Consider the following 22212-nt stretch of genomic DNA (forward strand, 5'->3'; position numbering starts at 1 on the left):
AAGAAGAGAAAAGAAGCTTTTGAAATGTGGTGCTGCAGAAGAATGCTTAAGATTAGATGGGTAGATCACATAACTAATGAAGAGGTACTCAATAGAATTGTAGAGACGAGGAATTTGTGGCACAGCTTGACTAGAAGAAGGAATCGGTTGCTACGGCATATTCTGAGGCATCAAGAGATCACCAATTTAGTATCGAAGGGCAGCGTGGAGGGTAAAAATCGTAGGAGAGGGGGGGGGGGGGGGGGGGACCAAGAGAGGAATACACTAAACATATTCAGAAGGATGTAGGTACTTGGAGATGAAGAACCTTACACAGGATAGAGTACCATGGAGAGCTACATCAAACCAGTCTGTGGACTGAAGACCACAACAACAGGAAGTTGGAGGAGTAGAAGACTAACCAGCCAAAGGAGTACGTGTAGCAAGTCCACAGAGCAGGTTATTATTACAACAGCTAACATGTGATTATGCCAATACTAAAAATGCATTTGTGTTTAAATATTCGGTACCGATAGGAATGTAATGCATAGTATTACACGGAACTATCTATGAAGTAACAATATAATTTTACTTTCCAATACTCTATGTCCCACATAACAAAGGGTATAGGGATACGGCATATTCTCCAATTTGTACATGAAAAGGAGGTCGAAGCGACTGACTTATCGTTCTCTCCATTAGAGCGAACTTGTCTCCTTCGGGAATACAACCCGTTTGAAAGAGTTAAAGCAACTACATTTCTCAGAAGCAGTAATTCGGGCTTGACACTATCGTCAAAACACGACGTTACGAAAACCACATCAGAAACACTGAGCCAGATGTCTTGTGCAGGAATTAATCAACAGGTAAATCAATGGGACACAACAGCTTGCTGTCCCACGTTTTGAGATAATGCTTATCAGTACAGTCATAAACTCTTATCGACACTAATCCACTAGCAACTCGGTGCTAATATCGCCCCCTTTATAGGAATCGACCAGTGCTGAATGACAAATGCACTGACTACACAAAACGTATGTCCATAGTGTCAATAACGGAACATTATGAGTCATAGTGCAATTCCTGTGGCACATGACGATTACAAATGTAAATCGAAAAAAAAGAAAAAGTAGCAGTGTTTAATACAAAAATCAAATCGCAGAAATCAGTCACCCGCTAAGGAGAGGGGGGTGGCGGGGGAGGGAGGGAGGGAGAGAGAGAGAATCCATCCTTGGTGTCAACAGGATAACACAGATTGGTATTCGTAACGTCCACACAATACAAGAAACACATACTCATAAGCGATATATTGTGTCAGCCACGTTTTATGGCACACTATCGCAACAGGCAGTTCGTTTCGTTACGCGTGATGCATGTGTAGTGCTCTACAAGTGTGATGTACCACAAAACCAAAAGAATTTGAGGGCTTTTACATGGGACGCGTGCAACACGGAAGTGTAGGTCCGCATACAAATCGAATGGGAGTAGTGGAGACTTACAGAGCGTGCCAAGGCGGTCCTGGCAAGCGACTGAGGAAATCAACGTGGAGAAGAAAGGATTCCGTCACTCGCCATAGCGACGACACACGCAGTCTGCGCTGTTTACAAAGCAACTCGCCTTCAGAGCAAACATTTATATACTCCAGGGAACTAGAGAACAGTTCAGAAACTAGCAAACGTGCTAACTCGTCTTGCTACTACATTCATTTCACAAAATCTAAAATTGAAGTTGTACATCAGAAATGAAGTGCGAATTCTAAAAACCAAATCATCATATATAAATGAAATATGAAATCAAATAGTTGTGTAAAAATCATTACTTGACGCCGTAACCACTTTTAGTCAGGCGGCTGTTCCTGTTTTTCGTGAAGTGGACGTTCAAAGTGTTGGTCTGGAAGTAAATCTTCAATCTTCACTTTACATAAATGTACTTTACGAAAATTTTACAGTAGTCGTAGTACATTCAGAATAAAAGAAAGAGTTGATGTACAAAGAGTAGGGGGCATGTAATAAAGGGAAATTCTGTATTAAGTGTGACGTCTCCCCACCCCCCCCCCCCACCCCAATCAATATATCAGAAAATCCTAGGACTCATGAACTCCCTAAGAGGAGAGGGGCCACGGACAGAAGTTAGTTTCGTCTGACTAGTTTTTCTACAGTGCTTGATAATGGTTTTCTGGGCTTTCAGCAGGTTTTTGATATGTATTAATGCTTTGGTGTGTTTTACGAGGATCGTTAAAAAATAGTGCCACCACAATTCTTTTTATTTTTGTGAGTTAGAATTTATCGAGAATACCAATCAACATTTCTTATATATGTATTATTTTTCTACACAGTCACCCTCATATTATTGTCTTACATCAGCGTTGTGTAACAGCATGTACTCCTCGTTGATAACTCTTATCCCGTGCTCATAGTCATGTTTTCAATGTATGAATTACACTCTCATCTCCTACAAAGTGTGTCCAACGTGGAGAACCTTCATGGAAGTCCGAAGGCGCCATGTTTGTGCTATAGGGTGGCCAATCACACAACCTAGTTTCTGCACTTCAGACGCCTCACTCTACCCATCACTCAATAGTACTCCTATAATTGCAATACGCTAAACAAAAACTATTATGAATGTTCACCTGTGTTTCTTTTCCTGCGATGAAAAATTCAATTACAGCAGCAAGTTGCTTGTAATGAGTGTCTTGCGTAGACCTTCACTTCGAAGTTTCACAATTCTGCCATGTGTAGGAATAGTTCGAAACTTCGCACACCTCCAGAAGAGACATAAATTGGAAACAGCTGTAAAAATAATCTGGAGAATTATTTATTGAATGGAGTTCTTAGTTTCCTTCGTAAGTTCGATTCTCTACCGCTGTGGTTTTTCTCTCATCCATTTTATAGAGCTAACTATTTCAACTTAATAACTTCATAACTTAATCATAGCTAACACTTGGTTCAAAAATCATAAAAGAAGGCAGTATACATGGAAGAATCCCGGAGATGCTAGGAGGTATCAGATAGATTAAATAATGGTAAGACACAGATTTAGGAACCAGGTTTTAAACTGTAAGACATTTCCAGGGGCAGATGTGGACTCTGACCACAATCTATTGGTTATGAACTGTAGATTAAAACAGAAGAAACTGCAAAAAGGTGGCAATTTAAGGAGATGGGACATGGATAAACTGACTAAACCACAGGTTGTACAGCGTTTCAGGGAGAGCATAAGGGAACAATTGACAGGAATGGGGGAAAGAAGTACAGTAGAAGAAGAATGGGTAGCTCTGAGGGATGAAGTAGGGAAGGCAGCAGAGGATCAAGTAGGTAAAAAGACGAGGGCTAGTAGAAATCCTTGGGTAACAGAAGAAATATTGACCTTAATTGATGAAAGGAGAAAATATAAAAATGCAGTAAATGACGCAGGCAAAAGGGAATACAAACGTCTCAAAAGTGAGATCTACAGGAAGCGCAAAATGGCTAAGCAGGGATGGCTAGAGGGCAAATGTAAGGATGTAAGGCTTATCTCACTAGGGGTAAGACAGATACTGCCTACAGGAAAGTTAGAGAGACCTTTGCAGAAAAGAGAATCACTTCCATGAATATCAAGAGCTAAGATGGGAACCCAGTTCTAAGCAAAGAAGGGAAAGCAGAAAGGTCGAAGGAGTATATAGAGGGTCTGTACAAGGACGATGTACTTGAGGACAATATTATCGAAATGGAAGAGGATGTAGATGAAGATGAAATGGGAGATACGATACTGCGTGAAGAGTTTGACAGAGCACTGAAAGCCCTGAGTCGAAACAAGGACCCGCAGTAGACAACATTCCTTTAGAACTACCGACAGCCTTGGGAGAGCCAATCCTGACAAAACTCTACCATCTGGTAAGTAAGATGTACGAGACAGGCGAAATACCCTCAGACTTCAAGAAGAATATAATAATTCCAATCCCAAAGAAATCAGGTGTTGACAGATGTGAAAATTATCGAACAATCAGTTTAATAATCCACAGCTGCAAAATACTAATACGAATTCTTTACAGACGAATGGAAAAACTAGTAGAAGTAGACCTCGGGGAAGATCAGTTTGGATTCCGTAGAAATACTGGAACACGTGAGGCAATACTGACCTTACGACTTATCTTAGAAGGAAGATTAAGAAAAGGCAAACCTACGTTCCTAGCATTTGTAGACTTAGAGAAAGCTTTTGACAATGTTGACTGGAATACTCTCTTCCAAATTCTAAAGGTGGCAGGGGTAAAATACAGGGAGCGGAAGGCTATTTACAATTTGTGCAGAAACCAAATGGCAGTTATAAGACTCAACGGGCATGAAAGAGTAGTAGTGGTTGGGAAGGGAGTGAGACAGGGTTGTAGACTCTCCACGATGTTATTCAATCTGTATATTGAGCAAGCAGTAAAGGAAACAAAAGATAAATTCGGAGTAGGTATTAAAGTCCATGGAGAAGAAATAAAAACGGTGAGGTTCGCCGATGACATTCTAATTTTGACAGAGACAGCGAGGACTTGGAAGAGCAGTTGAACGGAATGGACAGTGTCTTGAAAGGAGGATATAAGATGAACACCAACAAAAGCAAAACGAGGATAATGGAATGTAGTCAAATTAAACCGGGTGATGCTGCGGGAAGTAAATTAGGAAATGAGTCGCTTGAAGTAGTAAACGAGTTTTGCTATTTGGGGTGCAAAATAACTTATGACGGTCGAGGTAGAGATGATATAAAATGAAGACTGGCAATAGCAAGGAAAGCGTTTCTCAAGAAGAGAAATTTGTTAACATCGAGTATAGATTTAAGTGTCAGGAAGTCGTTTCTGAAAGTATTTGTATGGAGTGTAGCCATGTATGGAAGTGAAACATGGACGATAAATAGTTTGGATAAGAAGAGAATAGAAGCTTTCGAAATGTTGTGCTACAGAAGAATGCTGGATATTAAATGGGTAGATCACATAACTAATGAGGAGATATTGAATAGAATTGGGGAGAAGAGGAGTTTGTGGCACAACATAACAAGAAGAAGGGATCGGTTGGTAGGACATGTTCTGAGGCATCAAGGGATCACAAAATTAGCATTGGAGGGCAGCGTGGAGGGTAAAAATCGTAGAGGGAGACCAAGAGATGAATACACTAAGCAGATTCAGAAGGATGTAGGTTGCAGGAAGTACTGGGAGATGAAGAAGCTTGCACAGTAGCTTGGAGAGCTCTGCATCAAACCAGTCTCAGGATTGAAGACAACAACAACAACAACAACGCCTATTTCAAAAGATTCACATTACACGGATCCTATTTTACAGTTTGCCACGTACTAAACTGCAGCTCTATAGTCGTTCTCTGGATGGTTGGAAGTTATAATTATTATAGAGTCTGTTGTCCTACACGCTTGAAAATGTTAAAGGTGTAGCGGTGTTTATCTTTTCTTGTAGCTATATCTACAATGGTAAGTTTATTTTCTTGATGTTCTAGCGTAAATTTTACGTTCTTGTGATTGTTTGCCGGCCGGAGTGCCCGTGCGGTTCTAGGAGCTACAGTCTGAACCGAGCGACCGCTACGGTCCCAGGTTCGAATCCTGCCTCGGGCATGGATGTGTGTGATGTCCTTAGGTTAGTTAGGTTTAATGAGTTCCAAGTTCTAGGCGACTGACGACCTCAGCAGTTAAGTCGCATAGTGCTCAGAGCCATTTGAACCATTTTTTTTGTGATTGTTGTTTATTTTAGAGAGTTCAGAGCCTGAAAGTTCAGAATTGTCGATTCAAACAGCACTGCGCCTTTCCTCCAGCTCCGGTAGGTCTGAAACAGGGAGTTTCGAAAGGTCGAAGATGATGGTCGGACACCCGAACTTCAGTAGCAGCAACGACGTTGGCTGTCGTAAACCCCCGGGCCGCCGAGGGGCTGGTGCTGTCTCCCGAGCCGCCTTGGTCCATCACAAAGGAATGCCGTTGTTTACGAATCGCGTCAGGTATGTCCGCTGTGGGGAGGATTCGTGGAATTTCCCAATAACCTTCCCTAACAGAGTATTCAGACCGTGGATGCGGGAAACCCCCAGAAACGGATTACAGGCGACGGCTAGAAATCTGAGGCAGACTGTGTTTGTAAGTATACTGCGAAGTGTTGGTAACAAGTTTGTTCGGCAGCGATCAGGAAACTTCCATCATGCGATTATAAACCGGCTATACTGTGCATGCGCAACGATGAACAGTTTACATGCCGCTGTAGCTTGTCGCACTGCTTGAATGCATATCCCGCCTGTTGCATTTCTTGGTCACATGTACCCTTATTGTCAACCACAAATTCATTTTTACGTCTCTTGCTGGATTGCATCGTTCCAAAACTAAAATACCGCATATCGTAGTTTTCGTATTACAATCTGCGTGCTAATGAAGCTTAAAAAACAATGGCGCTCCAAAGGTCAATCAATAAGGGCGTCGTTTTCGTGTAACGTGGCCTAGTTAATGTCGATAAATGCGAATTGGTGTATGAACTGGTTACCTTCAATCTCTCTCTGTTTACAAGTTTCGGATCGAAACATTTTTAAATCGTGTACATCAAAAAACCTTCGCTTGCACTTTTATAAAAGTCATAAAATACCTCCAGAAATCACTTAGAAAAAGATCGCTGTTCTAGCAGAAAGGTACATATTACCTGTATTGTTATTTTTATTTCAGTTCACTGAATCAGTATCGGAGAAATTATGCACATCTTGATGTACACAATATGTGAATTATAAATGAGAGATGTGACAGATGAAAATGAAAGTTTGGGTTGAAGATTCGTATATACATGAGACCAACAAAACTGACAATTATATGCTGTAATATCAGGCAACAACATTATGTTGTTTTTTCACGTTTCCAAATATCTCTCTCTCTCTCTCTCAAACAAGTGATTTAAAAAATGCAATCTCTATCATTCTTACATTTCTTGATGCCATATTGTATTTTATGTATGTTGGCAACTTTTATATTTGAATTCTTTGATACAAAGGGCTGTTTTTATAAAGGCAATTCTTCTGTTTTATGAACATATAAATTTTATGTCTTATACTTAAGGAAGGGCATTCAGTTTTTTCTGTTAATTACAACTGTCTTAAATGATTTCAATATGTATACGCTACCAATATATGAAATAGGATCAGCGCGGCTGATTGATAACCGAAGGGGTCGGGGATTGGGTGTTGGGTTGTCCTTACGTTCGCTACGTCATAATTAACATTACAATATTGAGACTGCTATGTGGGCACGTCTCGAAGAAAAAGAATAATAATAATAAAAAAAAAATGTTCAGAGCTAGATGGAAAGTGCAATCACAAAACGCTACTAAACTGGGGTACCATATTGTGAACAGGAAAGCAGTTTTAAACAGGTTCCCGTGGAAATTAATCTACTACCTTATCAAATGTATGGCATTTTCACACAATGTCACTTAATTATGCAGAGCTGCAACGTTAACTAAATCACACAGCTCATCTGATACACATCTCTAGAGCAGCAAGTTAAGTGTTTATCTTTTCCCGTGTTTTCCTCGTAGTGTATTTCTTAAAAAAATTGCGTTTAAGCTCGCGTTTTGTAAGTGTACATTCAGCCAATCTTCTCATTTCTTCTGAACAGCCAACTACATAGCACATTAAGACATCAGCGTCCATTGGTGGCACATCAGGAAGGCGGAAAGTAGCGTATCTAGATTTCTGTCGGCTTCTATAGTTTACTTCTTCAGTAAGTCAAGCTAGGATGGGCAGGATGTGTGCATGGTGAGTGCGGACACAGGACGAACTGGCCGCAGTTTGTGAATAGCTGAACGCACTTTTGCCACGTGCCCTTAGCGCTAGGATTTCACCCGGAACAAGTCCCGCCCATTCACCCCCCTCCACGCCTATCCATAGCGTAAGGCCCTCTCCTAAACAACCGTCAGTTCCGCAAACTGGAAGCTACATCGAAGTTGTTATCGTCACAGTCCAACACGTTACATTGTGATGAAAGTCAGTAATGATAAGAAATTTTTCTGCATAGTAATATAAATTTGCATTATTAAAGAAATAAATTTTTTTATAGACAATAGAAAGCATCGCCAGCAATAGAAAACTAAAAAAAACGTGATGTTATTTAAGGGCAATAAGGACAAATTTTCATTAACTAATTCACTTATTAAAATACGTTTATTTGAGGGAGACAGCAGAGCAAACATACAATGCGAAAACAATGGTCTTGAATCTGTCATGTCGGTAGTAAAGCCACCGATGCTGTCGACTAACTCTGCTGTCTAAAATCAACGTTATATAGAAATAAGTGAAAGTCGTTTTGTTTAGTAGGCCCTCATAGTAGCTCACGAAAATTAAAGAATATAAGAATGCCATAAAGCAGAAATGCCTAATGAAAGCAGTAAGATATTTGCTTATATGAAATTTTGTTAGTATTTGCATGGGTAATGGATGAATTAGCTTTTTAATTCTTCCAATACCATACCTGCGCATTATAAACGAGGTTGTAAAGAACTGTGGTTGTTTCTGTGTGATTGGTGTCCTGTATGATGTTGCAAACGTCTGAGGAAAATAATCTGTCGTTATTCTTTGTCCTGTCTATTTTTAACCAAAAGATCTATTAATTTCATAAATGTCATTCAAACCATTTTTGAAAAATAATAACGATGTGTATGTTTGTCACAGAGCAGTTATGGAGGAAATAAATGCTGCAGTGTTTCACGGCTGTACAACGTCCTTCATGCTGTACTAACTCTTCTTCCACCCCTAAAACTTTTCAGCAAAACTATTCAGTGAATAACACGCAAAAACAGCCTGGCTCGACCTATCAATAACAAAGTAATTTTGATGCCCTCTGGAATTATAGTGAACACTTGTACTTTTTTCGCGTATACTGTCTGAGTTCTGAAACTCGAGTGTCAAGTATACTGTGGTTCCTCTTTCTTCTAGCAAATTATTCTTTGAGGGTAGGTTCTTCCTGTTTTAGCTTTCGGTGCTTTTTCTCACACAGAAGTATGTTTCTTCATAGTCTATTCATCTGAATACTGAGTTCTCGTATTTAAAGAATCCAATGCTAAATTGTTTTCTCGTATGTTTGCTGTGGAAGTACCTGGCACAGCTGAGTGCAATTGTGCACTTTTTGTAACGTGTCTTTTTACTATCTGGCAAAATTTAAGACCTAGCAAGATATTAATTTAACATTCACTCCGAGTGCAGCCGAACGCGGTAAACCGCATGGGTCAACTGAAACGATGCCCACGCGCCGAACAAAGACGGGGAAACCCGAGGGTGAATGGGCGGGAATTGTTCCGGGTGAAATCCTAGAGCTAACGATTCCTACTATTGCCCATGGTAGAGAATCTGACGCGTCGCATGGGACAGGAGCCTTGTTTCGCCCTGGGGCTCTAATTTCGAAGCACCTACTTGTGTACTCGGCGCGGTGGATCCGCTCTCAGAACAAGATGAGTGGCGGGTGGTTATGGCTCAGAAATGGTTCAAATGGCTCTGAGCACTATGGGACTTAACCACTAAGGTCATCAGTCCCCTAGAACTTAGAACTATTTAAGCCTAACTAACCTTAGGGCATCACACACATCCATGCCCGAGGCAGGATTCGAACCTGAGACCGTAGCGGTCAAGCGGTTTCAGACTGTAGCACCTAGAACCACTCGGCCACTTCGGCCGGCGGCGAGTGGTATAGTCCGATCCACGAACGGCGGCGATTCGCTCATGTCGGGGCACGCACGGGGATGGCATTGTTGACGATTCCAGGAGACAGTTGCGGTACGCGCGCGCTTTCCGCTTGAAGGAAGCGTGTATCTTGCAAATCATGCCTCTCACTTACTTTGCAGAATTTATCACTTACCACCTTCATCAAAAATAACAACTCCCAACAAATGAAATAGTAATTCCTCGCATTAGCAACGGCATTCAGAGCAGAGTGCGCAGAACACTACTGAACGCTGCGTGACAGAGGTGCGCAGAACAAGCCTAAACACGACCGCCATCGTTCGTGACTCCAAACCATAACACGTTCGCATCGCCCGAGGCAGAGAGGCCTCTGCGGAAGCTGAACGTCTGGCTTCGCCTTTTCGCCGTGACTGAACAGCTCGTCGTTCCTTCAGCAGGATCCAGGCAAGCACACGTGGGTAGAGGCTTGTTAGTTATCGGGAGCTCCAACGTTAAAGCGAGTTGTAGAGCCCCTTAGGAGATAGCGTTCTCGGCTGGAAAGAACGCCAATGTGCATTCGGTATGTAACACGGGTAGCATAGAACTTGTGGAATGCACATGAGGGTTTTTTAGACTAGGCAGTAGTTTGTGGTACTCTGATGAACACTCGCCAGTCGATATACAGAAAGTAAAGTCAAGCAGCATTCAAAGTAAATCAACGGACTGTTAAAATTTTATTAGTAAATTGTCGAAGTATTCGTAACAAAGTTGCCGAATTAAGTGCCCTTAACGAATGTTTTCGATCTCAAGTTATTCTTAGGACCGAGAGCTGGCCGACACATGATGTGGACGGCTCGGATATATTTTGCGAGTCACGGAAAGTATATCGGGAAGGCAGATCAGACGCCAGGGTGTGTTCATTGCAATTATAATAATACTGTCTCTATTGAGTCTGAAGTTGAGTGTGACAGTGGAGTTATCTGGTAGCATGTATTGTAGGTGAAACCAAGTTAATTGCTGATGTTTTTACTAGCCATCCCGCTGTGACAGTTCTAGAGTCCTTGAAATGGAGCCTACGGTCAGAAGCGCGTAATTACATTATGCAACACTAGTTGAGTCGACTTCACAATCTACCGAGTACAGACTGGGATGTCTATGGATTCATTGTGGGGGCACAGACAGTCGTGCTAAGTACTTCTGAACGTGTTTTCTGACATCTGTCTTGAGCAGCTAGACCTTATCGACAGCTTCAGTATAGATCTAGAGACTTAGATTAGTGACCACGACGTCATTATAGCAACTACGGGTGCGAAAGTTAATATATCGGTCAAGAAGGCTAAGAGAGGTTTTTTTTTGTCCTAGAAAGAGTAGATAAGCAGTTGTTAGCGTCTCAATTAAACAGTGAATTGATGTCACTTAGTTCCAGTAAGATGGCCGTACAGGCATTTTGACCAAAATTTAAGCAGATTGTAACTCGTGGTCTGGAGAATTATGTGCCTAGTAAACTGATTAAGGACGGAAACGAATCGTTTAACAACGAAATTCGGAAAATGCTGAGAAAGCGGAAGCTGTTGCACTCTCGGTTCAAGAGAGAAGGCGCAAATGACAAGCGAAGGTTAGCAGTGATTCGTGCGTCACTGAAAAGATCTATGCGTGAAGCATACAACTACCATCACTGTCATACCTCAACGAAAGATCTGGCAGAGCGCTCGAGAAAATTCTGGTCCAATGTAAAATCACTACGCGGTTCTGAGGCTTCTATCCATTCTTTGACCAGTCTGGTGTGACAGTTAAAGATAACAAAACGAAAGCCGAAGTTTTAAATTTCGTGTTTAAGGAATCCTTCATGTACGGGACTATCGCACAAACATACGTTTTTTGACCATCGAACAGACTCCTGTAAGGACGACAAAGTAATAAGCAACCCTGGCGTAGAGAAACAGAAAGAGCTGAAAAGAAGTTAGCCGCTAGGCCTGATTTTCTAAAGAGTACTCCACGGCTTATGCCCCTTACTTAGCTTGCATTTATCGCGAATTTCTCGTCCAGCACGGAATCCAAAGCGAATGGAAAAAAGCGCACGCGACTCCTGTACATTAAGAAGGGCAAAGGAAGGGACCTGCAAAATTACGGACTAATATCTTTAACGTCGGTTTGCTGCAGAATTCTTGAACACATTCCGAACTCGAATATAATAATTTTCTTGCGACAGAACAGGTTCTGTCCGCTGTTCAGCACTGATTTAGAAAGCATCGCTCGTGCAAAACTCAGCTTACCCTTTTCTCACATGGTATCCTACAAACCATGAATGGAAGGCAAATTGCAAATTCCACAGTGCTAGATTGTGGAAAGCGTTTGATATGGTGCCCTACTGCAGACTGTTGACAGGGGTCTGACCATTCAAATTAGGTTCACAGATATGCGAGTTGCTCGAAAACTTTGTAAGTAACAGCCCAGACGGTTGCTCTCGAGGGCAAGTGTTCATCATAGACAGGGCTGTCGCCAGGAGTGCCCCAGGGAAGTGTGATAGAAGCGCTCTTATTTTCTATATACATAAATGGTCTGATAGGGTGAACAGCAATTTCTGGCTGTTTGCTGACAACGCTGTAGTATGTGGGAAGGTATCACTGTTTACTGACTATAAAAGAATACGAGGTGATACTATTAGACAGAATTTCTAGTTGGTGTGATGCATGGCAGCTTTCTCCAAATGTAGAAAGATGTAAGTTAATGTAGAAGATGAATGACTGACGGCCTTGGGAGAGCCATCACAACTTCAGCATCTGGTGAGCAAGATGTATGAGACAGGCGAAATACCCTCAGACTTCAAGAAGAATATAATAATTCCAATTCCAAAGAAAGCAGGTGTTGACAGACGTGACAATTACCGAAATATCAGTTTAATAAATCACGGCTGCAAAAGACTAACGCGAATTCTTTACAGACGAATGGAAAAACTGGTAGAAGCCGACCTCGCGGAAAATCTGTTTGGATTCCGTAGAAATATCGGAATACTGACCCTACTACTTATCTTAGAAACTAGATTACGGAAAGGCAAACCTACGTTTCTAGCATTTATAGACTTACAGAAAGCTTTTGACAATGTTGACTGGAAAACTCCCTTTCAAATTCTAAAGGTGGCAGGGGTAAAATACTGGGAGCGAAAGGCTACTTACAATCTGTACAGAAAATAGTTGGCAGTTATAATAGTCGAGGGACATGAAAGGGAAGAAGTGGTTGGGAAGGGAATGAGACAGGGTTGTAGCCTCTCCCCCATGTTATTCCATCTGTATATTGAGCAAGCAGTAAAGGAAACAAAAGAAAGATTCGGAATAGGTATTAAAATCCATGGAGAAGAAATATAAACTTTGAGGTTCGCCGATGACATTGTACTTCTGTCAGAGGCAGCAAAGGACTTTGAAGAGCAGTTGAACGGAATGGACAGTGTCTTGAAAGGAGGAAATAAGATGAACATCAACAAAAGCAAAGTAGTACACGAGTTTTGCTATTTGGGGAGCAAAATAACTGATGATGGTCGAGGTAGAGAGGATATAAAATGTAGACTGGCAATGGCAAGGAGAGCGTTTGTCAAAAATAGAAATTTGTTAATATCTTATAGAGATTTAAGTGTCAGGAAGTCGTTTCTGAAAGTATTTGTATGGAGTGTAGCCATGTATGGAAGTGAAACATGGACGACAAACGGTTTGGACAAGAAGAGAGTAGAAGCTTTCGAAATGTTGTGCTACAGAAGAATGCTGAAGATTAGATGGGTAGATCACATAACTAATGAGGAAGTATTGAATAGAATTGGGGAGAAGAGGAGTTTGTGGGACAATATAACAAGAAGAAGGGATCGGTTGGTTGGACATGTTCTGAGGCATCCAGGGATCACAAAGTTAGCATTGGAGGGCAGCGTGGAGGGTAAAAATCGTAGAGGGAGACCAAGAGATGAATACACTAAGCAGATTCAGAAGGATGTAAGTTGCATAAGTACTGGGAGATGAAGAAGCTTGCACAGGATAGAGTAGCATGGAGAGCTGCATCAAACCAGTCTCAGGACTGAAGACAACTACAATAAAAAAGAGCAGTTACTGTTGGAAGCAGTGTGACAGGCCCATCAGTCACAGGCTAATTAAAAGTATTTGAAGTATTTATTGTTCGGACGAAAACAAAAATTATTGGAACAATAGGCAAAAATTTTCCATCGTATGTTGCATAACAAAAACTTTCTAAAACTAACTAAGCATCGACTTCATTTGCAGCAGTTCGACAGTCTTTGATTTCTATTCATACGAGTGGTCTTCAGCGTACTGCCTATCCAGAACATTTATTTACAGTTATATTAAAAACTTGAATGATGAAACTAGAAAGCAAATCGAAGAACAGAAATATGTGAAACAGATTATTTAACTTGTATCTAAATGTCTTGAAAAAAGTACTCACGATTCTAATGTCTTCTCTATTCTAATGTAGGTGGGTCGCTGTATTTCAGATAGCACATTATTCCTCCTTTTCTACGGAATGAGCATATGTCGTACATATTTTTTCGTTGAAGAGAGTAACAGTTTCGGAGAATTCCTACAAACAAACGGCTTCCGGTATTATTTTTCAACCAAAAAATACAGGGACATTCACAGCACGTGCTCACAGCTGGTGACATTTTAACTGCTCACGTTCACATCTTTTAAGTACATTTTACTTTCTGTGAAAGGTTTCCTTATATTAATGACAACTGAAAAGTTTGAAAATTAAATTTTCAAGATTACTTATTAAGTTGATGAAGTGATTCTTATTCACATTTAGCTCTCCCAGAATGTACTAAGGAAGCTCAAGCAAGCACGTGCATTCGCCATGCAGAATATATTGTAATTTTACCACCGTCAACAGGTCATCCCGCAATCGGTAAGAAGAAAAAAACTGGGTCTGGTAACTACGTCTAGTGTAAAACGCATCAGTCTGTAATATTTGGGTGTGGTGCAAATCCGACAAACCGATGATAAACGTAACAATATGATATTAAAATGTGACTAGCCTATGTACTAACTGAATCAAAGAAGGCAGCAACGTACTAGGATAGTTCGTCAAAGGAACGCAATGAGGGCTAAGAAATTAAAACAAGAAATAACAGGTTTTAGTGCTACGTATTGAGAAAATAGTTAAAAGAGTTGTATGTAACTCACCTCGTCAAGAGAAGAACTACAAGAATAAATACTTACAAATAGACGCACGAGAACAGTTACAGAACCACGACCTAAACGGGTACGTACGCAACAATTTATAAATGATGTGCGGAAAAAAAAGCAAGCAATACTTTGGTGTGGCGCAAATCACGGGAAAAAAGACTTTGGGAGATCTAACCTATCCACAGAAAAACCTGCGTGGCGGAACAACCGCGGAGAAAGAAAAAAAAAGAAAAAAAAAACAGTCCAGCGATGTTACTACGGTAAGTAAGTAGGTGGAAATCCACAGAGCTAGATACGCTGGAACCAGCTGAAGGGAAATTTCACTGAATGATGCAATCTCTGGGCAGACCACACCAACCGGTAGTTATAATTGTGTGACATTTACCCTTACATTCTCAAACATGCTAATCAAAGTTTAATACACAAATTTCCACAACAGGTAAAATCTTACATCAGCCGTCGGCAAGCCGCGGTCCGCATGCGTCTCACATGCCTTCTTGTTGCTCGTGACTGTTTTATGGTAATTTCCAAGAATGATTGCCTATCGAAGTCGCGGGGTCCAAACGATACATATCGACCGTGAGATCCTACATCGATCATGCGTTATGATAAATTATTGGTCATCCTCATTTTTATCTATTTTCCATCGTTCCCTTACTTGCTCTAAGTTACATACCTTCGCGATTTAATTGCAAAAAGGGAATTGTTCCCGCAGCGTACTCGTCACATGGCTTTTTCACATGACGACAACACCGATGACGAGTAAGGTAAGTCATCTCCCTTGTAATTATAAGTGTTTTTGTAACGGTCTTCTTTTGTCATTGCTGCAGTGACCACCGTAAACATACTTATAACGCCCGCCATCACAGTCGCGTGATCGCTGTAGCATCGCACGTTCGATATGTATCGTTTGGACCTCGAGACTTCGACAGGCAATCTTGGAAATTACCCTGTTTTATAAATAAATCACATGTCATTTCGTAATATTTAAATTTTGCGCAAAAACTGAAATCCGAGTAACAATGACGACCGAACGCAAAGCCGGCCTTTACGACAGTAACTGTCACCCGCGCGCCGCCGAGTGCCGGCCAGTTCAACAAGAGATTTTGTGTCTTGGGGAAGGTTTCCGGTAAACTGAAGATTTTTACAAACCCTTTTCATGTGATATTGAGGGCGTACCGAATAATTTACAAATACATGTGATTGATCTTCGGTCTATTGATAGTCTAAAAGCTCTATGAAATCAATGATCTTTTTAAATTTTTAAGAATTGAAAATGTTTGCTCAGCAATTAATTACAATTTCTGCTAACACTTCCTTATGTCAGCACACACTTTAAATTCTCCATTACAAACAAAAATTGTTCTCGTCTTACAGTTAAGCATTTGAGTGCTGCTAATTTCTACGACAGAAATGAAAGCAAACGTTGCACAAATAGCCCGTCAAACACAGCCTCTAAAAGAGTCACATTGAATTTTGATTCAACTACCTAGCATAACTGTTTCGAAGTTCTTATTTAATTTGTCTGTTTTTTCCTCATTTTCTTTTTGTCATTGCTTCTATCAAATGATGAATAAAATGTAAAATTAAATATTTGTGATTTTAATTTTTATTATTACAGTTATACGTACACAAAATTATTAACAAATGCAGCCCGCCTATATATAATTTTTCCACTATTTTGCCTGCTGAGAGGTTACCAACGATTGTCTTCTATGATGAATTTTGTAGATTGGGGCATCCAGTCCTACTCGAGAACAATTCGCAATTAAAAATTTCGTTTGACTGTACAATATTGTTTTACCACTACAGTTTTTATAACATCAGTCATCGTTGGCAATTACGTGCATAACTAATCCTGTACGAGAAAAATATTTTGTACTACCTACCAGCAAGATTCTTATCTCCTTAGTCAACATTCAACAATATTCTCACGACTCGTCCTCAATGGAATGGACAGGCTCACATGGTTAACAAATTCCACAATAACTAAGGTTATTTTCGCAAGTACTGCAATACTGCAACGTTAGACGTTAAGAGTTTCAGGCATATAAGGCAAGAACTACATCTTACTGCCTTAATTTCAAAAAGTCGCTCACTTCCAACATACTATTGCATCACTGCACGTTCTACAGTTTTGAAAGAAAACACTTGTTCGGCAGATTGTTCTTAATTCGTCAAGTTGTGTTCCTATCAAAAATCTGAGTCATAAAATCTAGTTATAAAATTCTGGAATCTTCTGCTACAAGAGAGGGCATTGCCAGACACCCACATACACTTAATATACTGGTACGATGTACCCTCCGCCATGCACCGTACATCGGTTTGCGGAGTGTCTGTTTTAATGTAGGATGTCCGCAGGTGATGGAGCAGTTTAGAAGAAGGCAGAAGCGGATTGCCGAAGACCTGTGAGGAAGCGTTGATTGGTGGTGTAAGTGTTCTGAACGCAAATGAATCTATTGTACGTAACTAACTACAAACGCCCTGTACCTTCACCAGAAACATTAATTGCAATAAAGTATCTAGCTGTGATTAAACCTTACAATTTCCTTACTCTTACTGTACATCTGAATTGTCCGTGGCTACGATTGATCTGGGTACCAGCCGCACCAATGTAAATGAAACAATGGATTGCGTACTGGCAGATCTGTAACTTTTCAGTTATAATCGTATTATATGGACAATTCCAATTTGAACGAAAAGAAGGGCGTTGTGCTTCTCACTAAACACATTGCATTCAACTAAGACTCTGATATCATTATGCCACCACCATTGCACTTATGTCGTGATCGGAGGAAGCCGATGAAGAAGATTAGGAGATATACAAATAAATATATAGACAATCATTTGATCGTCGCGAACTGCGTACTCTTATTATATTAAAGGTGCAGCAGTAAGGCTTCTTTGTTCGTTGCACTGGGGAACAATTCCCCTATACTCTCATCATTGGCATACCGATCATAAAGGAGTAGAGGGTACGTGCACAGGCATTTACTGTAACAGTACGTTTGTGGGTGGAATAGAAACGAGACTGGTAATACTGCTCTGACTGAGTACCAACCTTGCGCTGTACTTGCTGAGAATGTGCTTAGATATATGTCGTCATCTCTAGGAACGCTGCAGCATCAACAAGCTGCAGCGATTTGCAGGGAATGGCAGTTGGGGACTAACGTAAATAAAATGTGACTATTACATGTAAATAGGACAGTTGGTTTAAAAGAGGGTGGGAAGGCCCAAACTGCTAGGTCATGGGTCCTTCGTTCCGAATACAACAATGCCATAAGGTTGAGAATAAAACAAGCGTTACTGACAACACAAAACGGAGAGAAAGGAAAAACCACAAGAACGACAGAAGGGCAACAAACACTTACATGGACAAAAGGGGAGAAGAAAATCACAGAAACGCAAGAAACAGGTAGAAGAGATTAAAGCGACAAAACAGATTACCATGGCTGGCTAACCATGATAATAAAAAGGCGAAACCAGCCACGCTGCAACACATTAAAATCTCCACCCTAAAAGCACTAGGGTGGAGGACACAGAGGGAGAAAAGACAGGCGCTTAATCATAGATCAAATGATAAAACCCACCATCACGAGTAAAACGTAAAACTAAATCAGCCGATGGGGCGTTATCAGATAAAATTAGCGGCAACGAGTCCGGTAGCAAAAGATTACGTCGCAGGGCAGTCAAAGTGGGGCAGCGCACCGGAACATGGGCCACTGTCAACCAGACGCCGCATCGATACTGAGGCAGGTCTTCACAGCGCAGGAGGTAGCCTGGGGTCGCCCAAGCGTGACCAATGTGAAGCCGGCAGAGAACCACAGAGTCCCTGCGCTGCCACACATTCGTAGTCTCCTTAAGGGCACGCAGTTTGTTATGTGTTCTGAGACTATGCCATTTCGTCTCCCAAAGCCGAAAAACTTGGCGGCGTAAAAACGAACGCAGGTCAGTTATTGGATTGCCGATCCCCATAAGCGGTTTCCGTCTAGTCTGTTTGGCCAGCCTGTCAGCAAGTTCGCTGCCTGGGATTCCGACATGTCCTGGGGTCCAAACAAACACCACTGGACGACTGCACCGTTCCAGGGTATAGATGGACTTCTGGATGGTCGCTATCAAAGGATGACCGTGTAACACTAGTAGATAGCTTGAAGGCTGCTCAAGGAGTCAGTACTCTGGAGAAACGACTCCCCAGGGCATGAACATATGTGTTTAAGAGCACAAGATAAAGCTATCAGTTCTGCAGTAAAAACACTGCAGCCTTCGGGAAAGGAATGCTGTTCAGTATGTCCTCCATGGACATATGCGAAGCCAATATGAGCACCAGCCATCGAGCCGTCGGTGTAAACAAATTCATGGCTTTGATGCATGTCAACAATCGAGAGGACAGAGAAGAGTTGCGGAGTGAACTGAGTCCTTTGGTCCAGGTGAAGCTGCGGCCTAGGTGTATACCATGGAGGTGTATGCAAATGGACCTCGTGTATAGGTGTTAGGCAAGATAGATAGAAGATAGAAGATAGAAGAGTCGGACGCGAACTGCAGTTGTAAGCCCTGAACTGGGCTGCCGATGCGGGAGATGAACCGCCGTGGGTGGGAAAAGGAGACGGTAATTCAGATGCTAAGGAGAACTACGAACGTGTGCAACATTACTGGCGAGCAGATGTGCACCCATAACCTGCAATGGACTCCAGCCTCCGCCAGGACGCTGGTCACCAGACTCTTCCTAAAAGCTCCCGTCCCTAGTGTAACGCCAAAGTGGTGCACTGGGTCGAATCAACGCAACTCAGAGGGCGCCGTCGAACCATAAACCAAGACTCCCATAGTCAATGTGGGATTGAACAAGGGCTCTGTAGAGCTGCAGCAGCGTAGAGCGATCTGCACCCCAGTTGGTGTTGTTCAGGCAGCAGAGGGCATCGGAGTGCTGCCAGAACTTCCACTTAAGCTGACAAAGGTGAGGAAGGCAAGTCAATCGGGTGTCAAAAACCAGCCCTAAAAAACCACTACAGTGAGGGGATCGTCAGTTGAACGGTGCGACGTCGACAGAAGTGCATAACACACGATTTTGCGGCCGAAAACTAGAAACTGTGGGCTAGAGTCAATGGCTGCGCCTTGTGGATGTCTCCCTGTAGGGGCCGCTCAGCAACACCAGTGCTGGTGGGGCAGTACGAAATGCAGAATCGGTCTGCATACAAAGAGGGTGAGACGGACGGAACATCGGTTGCTGCTAGACCGTTACTGGCCGCTAAAAATTGAGATACACTCAATACAGAGCCCTGCGGGACCCCATTCTCCTGGATAAAGGGGGAACTACAGTAGATTCTGTATAAAAATCGGGAGCCGGTCTCAGAGATCCTACTCGTATAACGTGGCAAGGATATGATGTCGTCAGGTGTTCTCATACGCTTTTCGTAAATCAACAAGGTGTTGGCTTCTGGAAAAGGCTGTTCGGATGGCAGACACGAGGGACACAAGATTATCAGTGGCAGAGCGACCCTGGCGGAAACCGATCTGGCACGGAGCCAGTAGGCCCCGTGGCTCCAGGACCCAACCCAAATGCCGCACACCGTAAGTTCCAGCAGCTTACATAGAGCGTTGGTGAGGCTGATGGGACGACGATAGCGGGTTTTTGCCGGGTTTGAGCACTGGTATGATGGTGCTCTCCCACCCCAGTGAGATGGAAAGACGCCATCGCACCAGATCCGGTTGAATTTGACGAGGAGATATTACCTGTAGTCAGATGAGAGAAGTTTAATCATCTGGCTGTGGATGCGATCAGGCCCAGGAGCTGTGTCGGGGCAATGTGCAAGGGCACTGCGGAGCTCCCACTCGTGGCGTGTAGTGAATGAGAGGACTCTTTCATCCACCGTTTGAGAGTGTGAAAGGCTGGGGAGTAATTCTCCGACACAGAGGTGCGGGCATAGTGCTCAGCCAAGTGCTCCGCAATCGCGTTTGCGTTGATAGATAATACGCCATTTATGTTAACACTGGGAACACCTGTTGGGGCCTGGTACCCAAAAAAACTCTTCTGATCTTTGCCGAGACTTGGGAAGGTGACGTATGGCACCCAATAGTCGAGACATATCTCTCCCAACACTTCTGTTTCCATGTTTTGATAAGCTGGCGAATGCGGGCACGGACCCATTTAAAGGCTATGAGGTGCTCCAGTGAAGGGTGCCACTTATGCTGCTACAGAGTTCGCCGACGACCCGTAATTGCCTCAGCGACTTCCGGCGACCACCGAAGGACTGTCTTGCGCAGGGGACACCCTAAAGGACGAGGGATCGCGTTTTCCGCCCCAGAAACTATGGTTGTAGTTACCTGCTTAACCACCACATCGATGTTACCATGTGGGGGTGATTCAACAGTGACAGCAGAGGTGAAAACGTCCCAGTCTACCTTGTTTAAAGCCCATTTGGGTAGGCGTCCGTGGACCTGACGCTGGGGCAGTGACAGGAAGATGGGGAAGTGATAACTAATACACAGGTCGTCATGTGCTCTCCAGTGGATAGATGGGAGAAGACCAGGACAGCAAACCGAGAGTTTAATGGCCGAATATGAGTCACGTGCCTCACTGAAATGTGTGGGGCCACTTGTATTTAAGAGGCAGAGATCGAGTTGTGACAGTAAAGTGGTATATGTGAAATGAGGTGCTACACTCCATTCCTAACTCATATTCCGAAACGTAAAATCTAAAACAAGAAGTTGATGTGAATGAGAATAAAATGACACAATGTGATATTTACAACAGTTTCCAGAACACGGTCAGTATTGTATTGTTATCATGCATTCATGGAAGCCCGTGGTTTGCGAAATTTGAACAGTATTACGTACTCTAACCACTGTGAAGATGGGATGCATGTGTCGGCTGCTAGCCGCTTAGAGTTCGTGCCACTGTGGCGTGCATCGCGGATCTGAGGCAGATTGCTTTTCATTGGTTGGCGCGAGAAGAACTGACAACAGCGTTCCAGCTCACTAGGACCGTTCGGCATCGCTTTCGAAATTCTTACTGAATAACGTTGGGGCTCTGTTTCGAAAACAAGACCGTTCGGTATGCTCGAGTACCGAACCGATCGGCTAAATGGCAGAAAGATACAGAATAGGGCCCCTGACCGTTCACACAGCCCCCCCCCCCCTCCTCCTCCTCCTCCTCGCCCGACCCCGCCACCATCCATTCATCCGCCCTGCGCCTCGGCTGTCTGGCGCCGCAGCCAGCCTCTAAGAGCGAGATGCCTTCCTACATATCTAGATTAAAAAAACGGCTACTGACAGTAGCCCTAATTAGTGGAAGCAGACCGCATGCGCGAATTTGCTTCATTCCTCGTCGCTTGTTGTGCGATCAAAGAAATCCGGACATTCCCGCCGTGCTAAGTCAATGTGCGCCGTAGCGTGCGTGTACCGTTGCCCCACGCGAA

The 22212-nt window shown here is 42.7% G+C and overlaps 1 protein-coding gene across 6 annotated transcripts in view; it reads right to left on the reverse strand.

Annotated features, from left to right (window-relative positions):
* Window positions 1-22212, reverse strand: part of LOC126268754 (E3 ubiquitin-protein ligase RNF19A-like) — a 354985-nt gene that overhangs the window by 221588 nt on the left and 111185 nt on the right. Inside the window, exon 1 of one of the 6 annotated variants that reach the window (XM_049973941.1) lies at window positions 15477-15591. The exons of 3 other annotated variants lie outside the window; for them this stretch is intronic. The gene's annotated coding sequence lies outside the window, so the exon portion shown is untranslated. Of the gene's footprint in view, window positions 1-14797; window positions 15046-15476; window positions 15592-22212 lie in introns of those variants that run through there. 2 more of the 6 variants (XM_049973940.1, XM_049973939.1) reach the window with 2 other exon arrangements.

Source organism: Schistocerca gregaria, chromosome 1 (assembly GCF_023897955.1).
Source record: "Schistocerca gregaria isolate iqSchGreg1 chromosome 1, iqSchGreg1.2, whole genome shotgun sequence".
Lineage (NCBI taxonomy): Eukaryota > Metazoa > Arthropoda > Insecta > Orthoptera > Acrididae > Schistocerca > Schistocerca gregaria.